Below are 11,115 nucleotides of genomic sequence, written 5' to 3' on the forward strand. Positions count from 1 at the left end.
TCACAACTTTTCCAAAATAGCAGATCTACAAGCTCGCAGCGTAGCACTTGGTGCCGCGCTGCAAGCTTGTATATCTGCTATTTTTCAATAGTTGAACTTGAAGCATAAAATAATTAAGGCCCCTCCACCTTGGGCCCTAGTAACTCGGTCCCACTTTTCCCCCCCTTGTGACGCCCCTGGTTAGCCTAACGTCACAGACCTTTAACGACATTTAACGGTCCATTATTACACTCTGCTTTAACCACACCAACCGTAGCATCCCATTTGAACTTGACTGAATTGAATTTGATTTCACTCTGCACTTAATCTATTCGCCAACAATAGCAGATCTACAGGCTCACAACGCATTTTATTTGGCATTTTAATATTTTGATTATCGGTTACTTTCCCAGTAGATTTTTGCCACAATAATCGTGACTTATCATTTTCATATCGTCCCATCCCTACTTTAATACAGTGTAGATCGGCTGTTTTCTCTGATTATGTTTGGTGTGGACTAGAGAGAGAGACAAAAGGAGTGGACAACATTGCATATACTGTCAGGCAGAAACCTGTTATCTTAGTATTTAAACCTTTTCTGTAATGCATTTTTAGCTTGTAGATCTGCTATTTTTGAATTTGAAATCTGAATAATTGAACTTTATGAATGAAGAATGAATTAAATACAAATACATCGTACATTTAAAAATACAATTCTAACACTAGTCATTAAGCTACTAATACAGACTGAAGTAATAATATCAGTATTCCGATATTAACCTGCGGGCCCCATTTAAGTGAAGTCACCCATGTATGGGTTAAGACCCAGTGGTCCCTGAGGGGGTTCCAGGTGGTCCCCAACTAAATGATGGGACAGTTGGAAAACAAATGGACCCTTATAGAGCTTTAACTCTTGAGAGCGTAAAATGAAACCAAATGGACCCGTTATGGGTCCATTTGGTTTCATTTAACGCTCTCAAGAGTTAAATTATTGTTAAACATCTGCATTAGGCTACTTAAAGGAGCTATAGTCAACTTTTTCTTGAAAAATGGACACTAAAATAAAAATAATGTTTTGAAAATATGTTATAAAAAAGATTCATATATATTCATATACCGGTAAGTGTTTCTATTAAAAAATTACGTCAAAAAGTGTAAAATAATGATAAAATAATCATTTTGGCCATTGTCAGACCGACTGTGTTTACATCCCTTATCAATCCATATAAAAGAATAGAAGAGGGATATAAACAAAGTCAGTCTGACAATGGCCAAAATGATTATTTTATCATTATTTTACGCTTTTTGTGGTCTTTTTGAATAGAAACACATATATGAAGCTTAATCTTTTTTATAAAATATTTTCGAAACATAATTTTTATTTTAGCGTCCGTTTTTCAAGAAAAAGTTGACTATAGCACTTCTTAATTTACAAGAAGTCTACACAATTATGGAATGTAGAAGAATTGTTATTTTCATCAACGTTTGCATGTTTTCTCTCTCCTATGGTACCACCATCAATACAGTATGGATGAGATTGTGGTTTGTGGACAAAATCTAGTCCAACGATAACGAGTTTTCGGTCTGAGAGTCTTTGAATCTTTAAAGTGGTCCGTGGCTCAAATGCCGAATAAATAAGGGACCTTGATATGAACCAAGGTTGAAAACCACTGCGTTAAGTGGTTAACTCTCTGTGTAGGACCTCAGTCCCTGGATGGTAAACCAAACGATGAGGACAGCAAGGGAGAGAAAGGACATGCTGATGCTCGTGTAATAAGTTTGATGTATTGTGGCAGTTCAGAGAGCAGACATGAGGCAAGGAACACAGAGACAGATCATACAGTCTGGAGGAAGTTTTATTTGCATGTGAAAGAACATCATAGAAAAACATGAAACCACATACTGTACACACTTCTTCAGGCATGAATGTTTCAATAAATATGCTGTTCTTGTAAAGACTTTTGTTTTTGGATCCATAATATGTGATAGCAACTGAGATGGACACTAAATTCGCCTTTAAACTGAATATGTACATACTTTAAACAGACAAATGTTAAAAGTATCGTCCCAAGTATATATATATAACGGAAAAACAAAATATATTCTATTCATGTAAAATATTCATATAAGACGGTCACAATGAATACTTTATTAAACCAACAGAACATATTCGACAGCAGAGAGGGTTGTAAAGACTCAAGCTGCGTGTTACTAGTTCTTCTTTAGATAGACAATAATTACATTTGAATGACTTCATTCATTGTCCTTTTAAGGAACACCTGTCAAGTACAGTCACTGAATATACATGAATATTATCCGTGTTGGTGAAAAAAAAAGCATATATTTCTGAACATGGCATGAAAATTACATTTAACAGTGCGCTATACTAGGAGACTGTTCTATCCTATAGTCGCACGTGTGTGCATGTGTGTGTTTGTGTGTGTGCGTGTGTATGCCAGTGGTTCTCAAAGTGGATTCCAGGGAATCTGTGGGTTCCTTTAGGGTTGTCTAAATTGACCCATACAAGTCTGTAACTCTGACGGTGTACAAATGGAACTGGTTCCACGTGTACACTGTCAGAGTTAAGGGGATTTTAAAGTTTGAGAAACACTGGTGTATGCATTCTCCGTTGTGTGTGAGACCAGACCCCTGTTCCTGCTGAACTGAGCCAGCCAACATCACATACTGATTATCAGCACAGCAGGCACAGGAGACCAGCCCAGGAGGGGTAGAGAGAGACCATCTCTCTCACACACATGCACGCACGCACGCACACACGCACGCACGCACGCACGCACGCACACACACACACACACACACACACACAAAATGCACACAGAATATACTTGCAAACACAACGTTACATAGACATGCACGTGGTGCACACATACTGTACATACACACACACACACACACACACACACACACACACACACACACACACACACACACACACACACACACACACACACAGAATTCACTTGCAGCAGAGATTTAGTGTTATAGACACCTGAGCGCAGACACACACACACACACACACACACACACAAACAGCCCGGTGAGTGATGATGACAGATAGCCTCTGATACAGAGGATAACATATTATCAGTCCTAAGGCACAGTTTGTAGACAGTAATGACTAATGAGACAGATGACATGTTGCCGTCCAAATGTGTGTTTTTTCCACCCCATAAACGGATGCCCTTCATATAAGTAGTGATTTGGTGTAGAGAGAGAGAGAGAAAAGGGCATAGAGCCCTGGGGTATTCCGGTTAACAAGGGTTTAAGTGGTTAACACCAGTGGTGTGAAGTAACTACCCAGAAAGCCAAATGACGTCATGATGACGTCATGATAACGTCCTCCGGTGACTCCGGTGACGTTCAGAACTTGGCCAGATCACAGCCCATATGGGGATGATCTTGTCATTACCAGGACGTCATATGGACTATAGGATTATTGTTATTGTTTGTAATGTTAGTTGAAATATGAGCATATAAGGTTATATTCTGGGACATATCTGACTAGTTATGATATTTATCTGGCTATATTATATTTATCCTCTCTGATTCATCCAGGACGTCCGTTTTCGTGGGCAGGATTTATGTTGGTAAAAATCAGGTGATATTCCATGGTTTGACTTCAACTGGCCCCAATCGAGACGTCACTGATTGGTCCAGGTCCTGACCGTGCTTGCTGGGCAAGTCCATTTCCTCAAGTACTGTACTTAAGTACAATTATGAGGTATTTTTTTTACAAATTTGTACTTCTACTCCTCTACTGTTTCAGATCCGAATATTGTACTTTTACTTCACTACAATTATTTGAAAACTTAAGTTTCTTTTACTTCACTTACTTCACTCCACTTCAGCCCTATGTATACAGTATATTTAGGCCATTTAAAAAAAGCAGATCTACAAGCTCACAACATGTCTTGTGAGCTTTAATATTATAATAAAAAGGAACTGTTTTGGACATAAAAGGTTTCCACACGACAGCGATGATTTACAACACACAAACACACACACACACTCCGCCTGGTGTGCTGCTGATGTCACTGAGCTGACTTCAGCAGATCACCAGCAAAGTGGACGCTGCACAGCCTTGATATCGTCGACTAAGACTATGACAAAGCATGTTCGTCAACTGTTTTCACAATTTTCACTGCCGAAAACTAAATACAGGCTAAGCTACAGTATGATGACTAAAACTATGACTAAATATATTGACAACGTCGTAGACTAAATGTGAGGAAGGGACGATCCCGTAGAACTAACAGACAACTCATTATTTTTATGTTTGGTTGCTCTCTGAAAATAGCAGATCTACAAGCATCACAACGCGTCGCGCGTAGATCGGCTATTTTCTGCATGCAACCAAGTGTAAAATCTGCCATTACGACGCCATGGCCTGCCAAAATACATTTTAGTCGACAAAATCTTGTGACATTTAGTCGACTAAAACTAGACTAAAACCAAAACATTTCAGATGACTAAAATATGAATCAAACTAAATGGAATTTTATTCAAAAGACTATGACTAAAAAACTCAAATCTAAATTTACCATCGAAACCAACACTAGATGACGTGCACCTCTGCCTCTCTGAGCCACCGCTCTGATAGTGACACACTAGTTACCAGAATAGAGAGACCTTTGTGAATGCCGCCCACTCCACCACACACAGCACACTATGAGAAGGGAAACTATTAGACTTGGAGCACCAGAATCAAGGCACAGATAAGGTCGTCATCTGTGGAAACGGTAGGCCGCCGTATTGGCGACCGCGTTTCACCACAAACTGCACATTCTCTCGCAATAGTGCCGGGAACCTGCCGGAGACGTCATGTATATTTCTGCTGTTGTGTGTATACTGTGTCACTGACTTCAAACAATATTTTACTATGGAGAAAGAAATGAGTATTAGAGGCGACTAGAACACTTTAGTTGGCCACTTTAAACCTGGAGTCCCTATCCAAGGGCATGTCTGTTGAGAATAAGCTTTCTGCGGTTAAGCCGGTTTGAAGTGTGTTGTTCTTGTTCATAATAGCAGCACAAAGCCCCCCCCCCCCCCCCCCTCCCCCTGTATGCTACTATCCAGCACCTTTTTGACTCGGGTCACCCCTGTAAACAACTTTCTCATTTGCGCCCCTGAATTATACTGTTATTTTTTAGAATCTTATATTGTATTACGCTACATAAATATGAAAATCTTTCTCCCTAAAATATCCTTTTCCATCAGAACTGACTGAAAATAACTTTTAACAACGTGAACCCCAGCATCCTTATACTGGGAGGAAGGTTCACCAAAAATAGCCGATTTACAGGCTCATGACCCGCTTTGAGCTTGTAGATCGGCTATTTTTGCTGAAGTCGAGGGGCCAAGTGGTTAAACTTAGTGATATTGATGAATTCCAAATATTATCAAATTATTCTGTGGCACCCCTGGACTAGCATCACAGCACCCACTTTGGGAAACCCTGCCATAGGGCTCTGCACAGTGTGCAGACTGCTGCCCCAGGGAAGTGTCCTCCCCTCCCCTCCCTCCTCTCCTCTCCTGGCGTGCAGACTGTAGCCCCATGGTGGCAGAACTTAACCACTGTGAACATGAAGGATAATTACACTGTTCACACGCGAGTTAAGTCCCGCTGCCATGCAACCAAATGTGTGCATATTTGTGTGTGTGTGTGTGTGTGTGTGTGTGTGTGTGTGCGTGTGTGTGTGTGTGTGTGTGTGTGTGTGTGTGTGTGTGTGCGCGTGCGCGTGCGTGCGTGCATTAACCCCGTAAAAAAACAGGATCTGTGTAATTTTTATTTTTTGCATTGGCTATTCAAAAATAGCAGATATGCGAGCTTGTACATCTGCTATTTGCTAAATGACTAAGATTTGGATATTTGGTCGACAAAGACTAGACTAAGACAATTTCAAATTAATAAAATAGGACTAAAACCAAAATGGCGTGTTATTCAAAAGATTCAAAAGATTTTGATATTCAGTTGACTAAAATGGTAAATGGTACATTTATATAGCGCCTTTATCCAAGGCGCTTCCCATAGATTACATTCACCCATTCACACACTGATGGCAGTGGAAACCATGCAAGGTGCCAACCTGCTCATCGGTGGCAACTAGGGATTCAGCGTCTTGCACTTCGACACCAACTCTGGGGGAGCCCGGGATCGAACTGCCGCCACTGACGCCCCATAGACTAGACTAGGACTAGGACTAAATGCTGTGTTAGATTACACAAGAATTTGCGGTAAAAAATTAACACTGATTACGATTCAAAAAAGCGTGAGAACTATTGGCTTAGAAGGCATCTGCGGGTCTTAATGCTTTAATGCGTGCCAGCGTGTCGCTGCGGCCCCGTGCGGCTCCAGGTTGCTTCCTTCATGCCAGCCATTGGAAATCCCTGGCAATGTGATTTAGTCCTTTAGTTTTAAAAAAATCACTCTGCCAGGAATTCCCCTGGCCAACAGCATAGGCTTCACGGGTTTGTAGCAGCGGAGGTGGACTTCAGGAGCGCACACACAGAGCTACTCCACTAAAGATCGCATGGAAGTTGCGGTTCCTGGAGGTAACTGACCGCTCAATGAAACTTTTTTTTTTAGCTTCGCCAGGCATTCTGTCAGACTCCCATCTCATAGAGCCTCTGAGGGGGGTCAACTTCTACACAGAAAAATCCTCAGTGTTAATTTAACTACCAAGAGTGTAAAAATGCTTGGAAATGGACCCATAAGGGAAGGGTCTATTTCAACACTCTCTTGCCCGGGTTCCCCCAGGGGTCTATAATATACTAGGCCCAATTCTCTTCACAGATCTATAAGCTCACGACACATTATGAGCTTGTAGATCTGCTATTTTCTCCTTGATGTTATTCCCTTGTGAAATAGGCTACTCCGAATAAGGACACTAGGGTGCAAGAGGTTCAGTTACTTGTGTGCGTAATGTAGTACAACAGTGTTTGCACGTATGTGTGTGGTTATGTGCTGTGTGTGTGAGAGCGTGCGCACGTCTTTGAGCCCGAGCGAAGTCTTGTTTGCTCGGCGTCAACTATGTCATTCACAGACCATTGTCGATGGCCTTTCTCAGTCGTGTGTGTGTGTGTGCGTGCGCGTGCCTGTGTGTGTGTGTGCGCGCGCGCCTCCGTGTGTGAGTGCTTCTAGACTCGCTGACTTCCTGTGGCCTCTTATAAAAATAGCTTTTCAATGACAGCATGGAGAATGAGCTTAGGAGGAAGTGGCGGTCCCATTAAGACGTTAGCCCCGCCCTAGCCTTGCCTTGCCCTGCCCTGTCGCTGGCCCTGTATCTGTGCCTCCACCACCGCACGCCCCGGCTCCGTTTATACATCCATGTACGGCTGTGTCGCTCGCCCCCCAAAATAACCCTCTTTAAACCTAGAAAAGAAAAAGAAAACCCAGTTATTGTTTGAAGCAGAATATCGGCTATTTTCAGTAAGAGGCGGTCGTACGACGAAGTAAGGGTTAGGGCTTGAATCTCAAAGAATCTCTCTCTGTTGTATTGTAGTAGGAAGAACAGCAATAGACACTTTAGGTCAGTGTTTCTCAAACTTTCAAATTTCAAGGTCTCCCCTTTACTCTGACAGTGTACAAATGGAACCAAATGAACCCTGGCGGGTTCATTTGGTTCCATTTGTACACTGTCAGAGTTACAGACTTGTATGTGTCAATTTAGACCCCCATAAAGGAACCCACAGAGTCCCTGAAATCAACTTTGAGAACCACTGTAGGTCACAAACACGTCGCATCACAAGCTTGCAGATTGGCTATTTTGCAGCATTTTCTAAAAGATTATTGTACCTTCACAAAACAGGAAGCTTTAAATTGGTTAAATGAAGATAGCTTTGGCGTGGTCTTTAATTGGGTCTCTCCAGTGGCGTGTGATTCTTGTGCAGAAGGTATGAGTCAGTGTCATCCACACATCTGCATGGGGAACTCCACACTCTAAATAGAGTCTGCAGACCTCTCACTCAGCGCTGGAAAGTAACTAAGTGCATTTACTCAAGTACTCTGTACTCAAAGGAGTAGTTCACCCCCAAAATGGCTTTTTTTCTATTGATTACTCATGCCATGGAGACTTGAGTTCAGTAATATTTTCAATGATATTTTTACGATAAAAGATAATATGGCTTATCGTCCCATCCCTACTCTCACTCAGTGTCTGCTGCCAGGGACACAGTGAGCCCAGGGAGACGATGCAGATGCTGAAATGCTATGTAATTACCAGGGTTGGGCCAGAAAGTTAAGTGTGGGTTCAAAAGTTCATACAACTAATCCATTTAATCGCTTATAAGAAATGATCAATTTGAATAAAACAAGCCATCTTTCAGCAATTTTCCAAAATTAGTGAAAATGGCGGATTTACAACGCAATGCGATGTGCTCTGAGCATGTAGATATGCTATTTTCACAAGTTTTGTGCGATACCGTCTTATGACTAAGTATAAAATTGTACTCAAGTGGTTAATCAGGATCATCAATGTATTTAAACTAATTAAATTAATTTGAATGTATTTTCATATTGATTTTGATTCATCAAAAAAGTAATCGATAGCATAATATCTTATAAAATAATCGATAGTTAAAGCCCTGATACTAAGTAAAAAAGAATTGGTTGATTTTAGTGTGCAGTTGAATCCTCCTTTTAGAGATTAATTATTGTTCCAATAAAGTGGATTCAGTTATAAAAGGAATGTCTGGCGTATAACTTGCCAGAGGTATTCTCAAATCCAAAATGTATAATTACATTCAGCCGCCTTTTGATTCAGACAGTCAACAACATTCCAACAAAATGTTTCTTTAAAGGATCATCTTTTTCAGATTTCATATCGCGCCATCTTACTTGAATCTGAGGTTTCAACTTGGAAAGCAAAATAGGCTACAGTAGACTTTGCTGGCATGGTGCCATTTTGGTCCAAGTCTGTTGAGCATCACTTGAAAAATAGTACATTTGCATTTTTATACAGCCTATATCAAGAATCTTCAACAGGGGTCCGGGACCCCTAGCGGGTCCTCAGAGTTACTATAGGGGGTCCTCCAAATGTGTGATAGAAACATTTTTCTCCTTTTTTTATATTAACCACTTGAACCCTAGTGTCCTTATTCTGAGAACTTTAGCCAAAAATAGCAGATCTAGCACGAGGCATTGTGAGCTTGTAGATCGGCTATTTTTGGCAAAGACGTTTGGTGTAGAGGGGAAAAGAGCAGAATAAGTACAGAGTGAAAGGTCAACGTTATTAAGTATTGACGGTTCAAGTGGTTTAATATCCGAAAACAAATTGACATGAATCCAAAATACACTGATGATTGTGCTGTCAAACAATGAAACTATATGGAATCTACAAACAGGTTGTGGGGGTCCCTGCTACATCTCCCTCTCAGTTAAGGGGTCCATGGCCTGAGAATGTTGAAGACCCCTGGGCTATATAAATTGTATTTCCCGTGGAGCTGAAGACAGCTTTGTCACTAGTCTTGGTTGACTGTAGTTTTTTATTTGAGTGCAAAAATGGCAGTGATGTGTTGTGGACAAGCTGCCATGGTGGAATGGATAATGCTAAGAACATGGAAACAGTGAATGAAAAGTTGGCTCGGCGAGGCGTTTTAGGAGCAAACAACAGAGGCTGCTGCATCTATTTCTCATGCGTTATATCGGCGGCGGCGCAGATTCTGGCCGGTCCTCTGCAGACCAATGTTCTTTTCCCCCGGCCTGCGGTCCAATCAACCAATAACACCACATTAACCACCCAGAACACACTGTGAATCTGATGCTGCTGCTGGGTAGAATGAAGAAAAACATTGTTTCTCCTTTTCTCTCCCTCTCTCTCTCTCAGTGACGTGCAGAGAATGCTAGAGAGGCTAGGGGCTGACATTTCTAAAGCGGGCCCTTTGTTGAAAATATCGAAAATTGCAGACCTCCTGCAACGTGTTTTGAGCTTGGAGGTCGGCTATTTTCGATGCTTGATTTCTACACAGAGGGCAATTCTTTCAACATAAGATGATGCATTCAAGTTCAGGAGTGTTTGGACAAGGCAATTCTCTTGAATGCTGCCTTCAGGTATGGCATGGAAAGGGGGGCATTTGCATTTTTTCACCATAGTAAAAACTGCATTCATGGTCTGGAGAGGGCACTTTTTTACGGATGGATTAAAGAGTTGGGGCTCAAGCCCCCTTTGATGTCTATGTGTGCACGTGCCTGCTCTCTCTCTCCTTCTCTCTCCCTCTCTTTTTGTCCCTCTATCTCTCCACCTCTTTCTCTCATCTCTCTCCATCATCTCTCTCTCTGTCTCTCTCACTGTCTTTCTCTCTCTCCCTCTCTGTCTCTCTCATAGATTACAGAATTAGAATCATTATGGAAACCAGGGCCAGGGCTGGACTGACTCATTTTAGGGCCATATTGAGTTAGCAGAGATATCGTTTTTCACATCGTGACGCCGTACATTTTCACAAAGAGGCTCTGGCGTTCGAGACGCCCCGCTTTGGTACGACAGGCGCTGCTGCGACACAGGGGGGCCCCCCCACATCTCCACATGAAAAGAGAGCCCGGTATGAACGTTCCCTTTTGATTAAAATTCCCTTTGATCGAAACGAAGGTGTCTCCTTCGGTTTTTTTCCACCTTCATCTGTCATCCTCGCTATGAAAATGCAAAGATGCCTGCGTGCAAGGTCCGCCTCAGGACCCATATTATGGTCGCGATGCACTGCGGACTGTCTGAAGGCGAGAGGTCACGCGAGGTCCTCGGCGCCCATCAAAGACAGCGTGCTAACCAGGCACGTGCACACAATAGACATCAAAGGGGGCTTGAGCCCCTGCCCTTTTATCCTTCTGTAAAAACAGTGCCCTCTCCAGACCATGAATTCAGTTTTTATTATAGTGAAAGAAATGCAGATGCCCCGGCCTCTTTCCATGCCATACCTGAAGGCAGCGTTCAATCAAGAGAATTGCCTGTTCCAAACTCTCCTGAACTTGAATGCAGCATCTTATGTTGAAAGAATTGCCCTCTCTGTGTAGAAATCCATGACATACGCCACATCTCCAGTATTGACTTGATTTTGCTTAGTACAGTGTGGTATCAAGCACCGGAAATAGCCGACCTCCAAGCTCACAACGCGTTGTGAGCTCGA

Source organism: Nannobrachium achirus (genome assembly GCF_963921795.1).
Source record: "Nannobrachium achirus genome assembly, chromosome: 4".
Taxonomy (NCBI): domain Eukaryota; kingdom Metazoa; phylum Chordata; class Actinopteri; order Myctophiformes; family Myctophidae; genus Nannobrachium; species Nannobrachium achirus.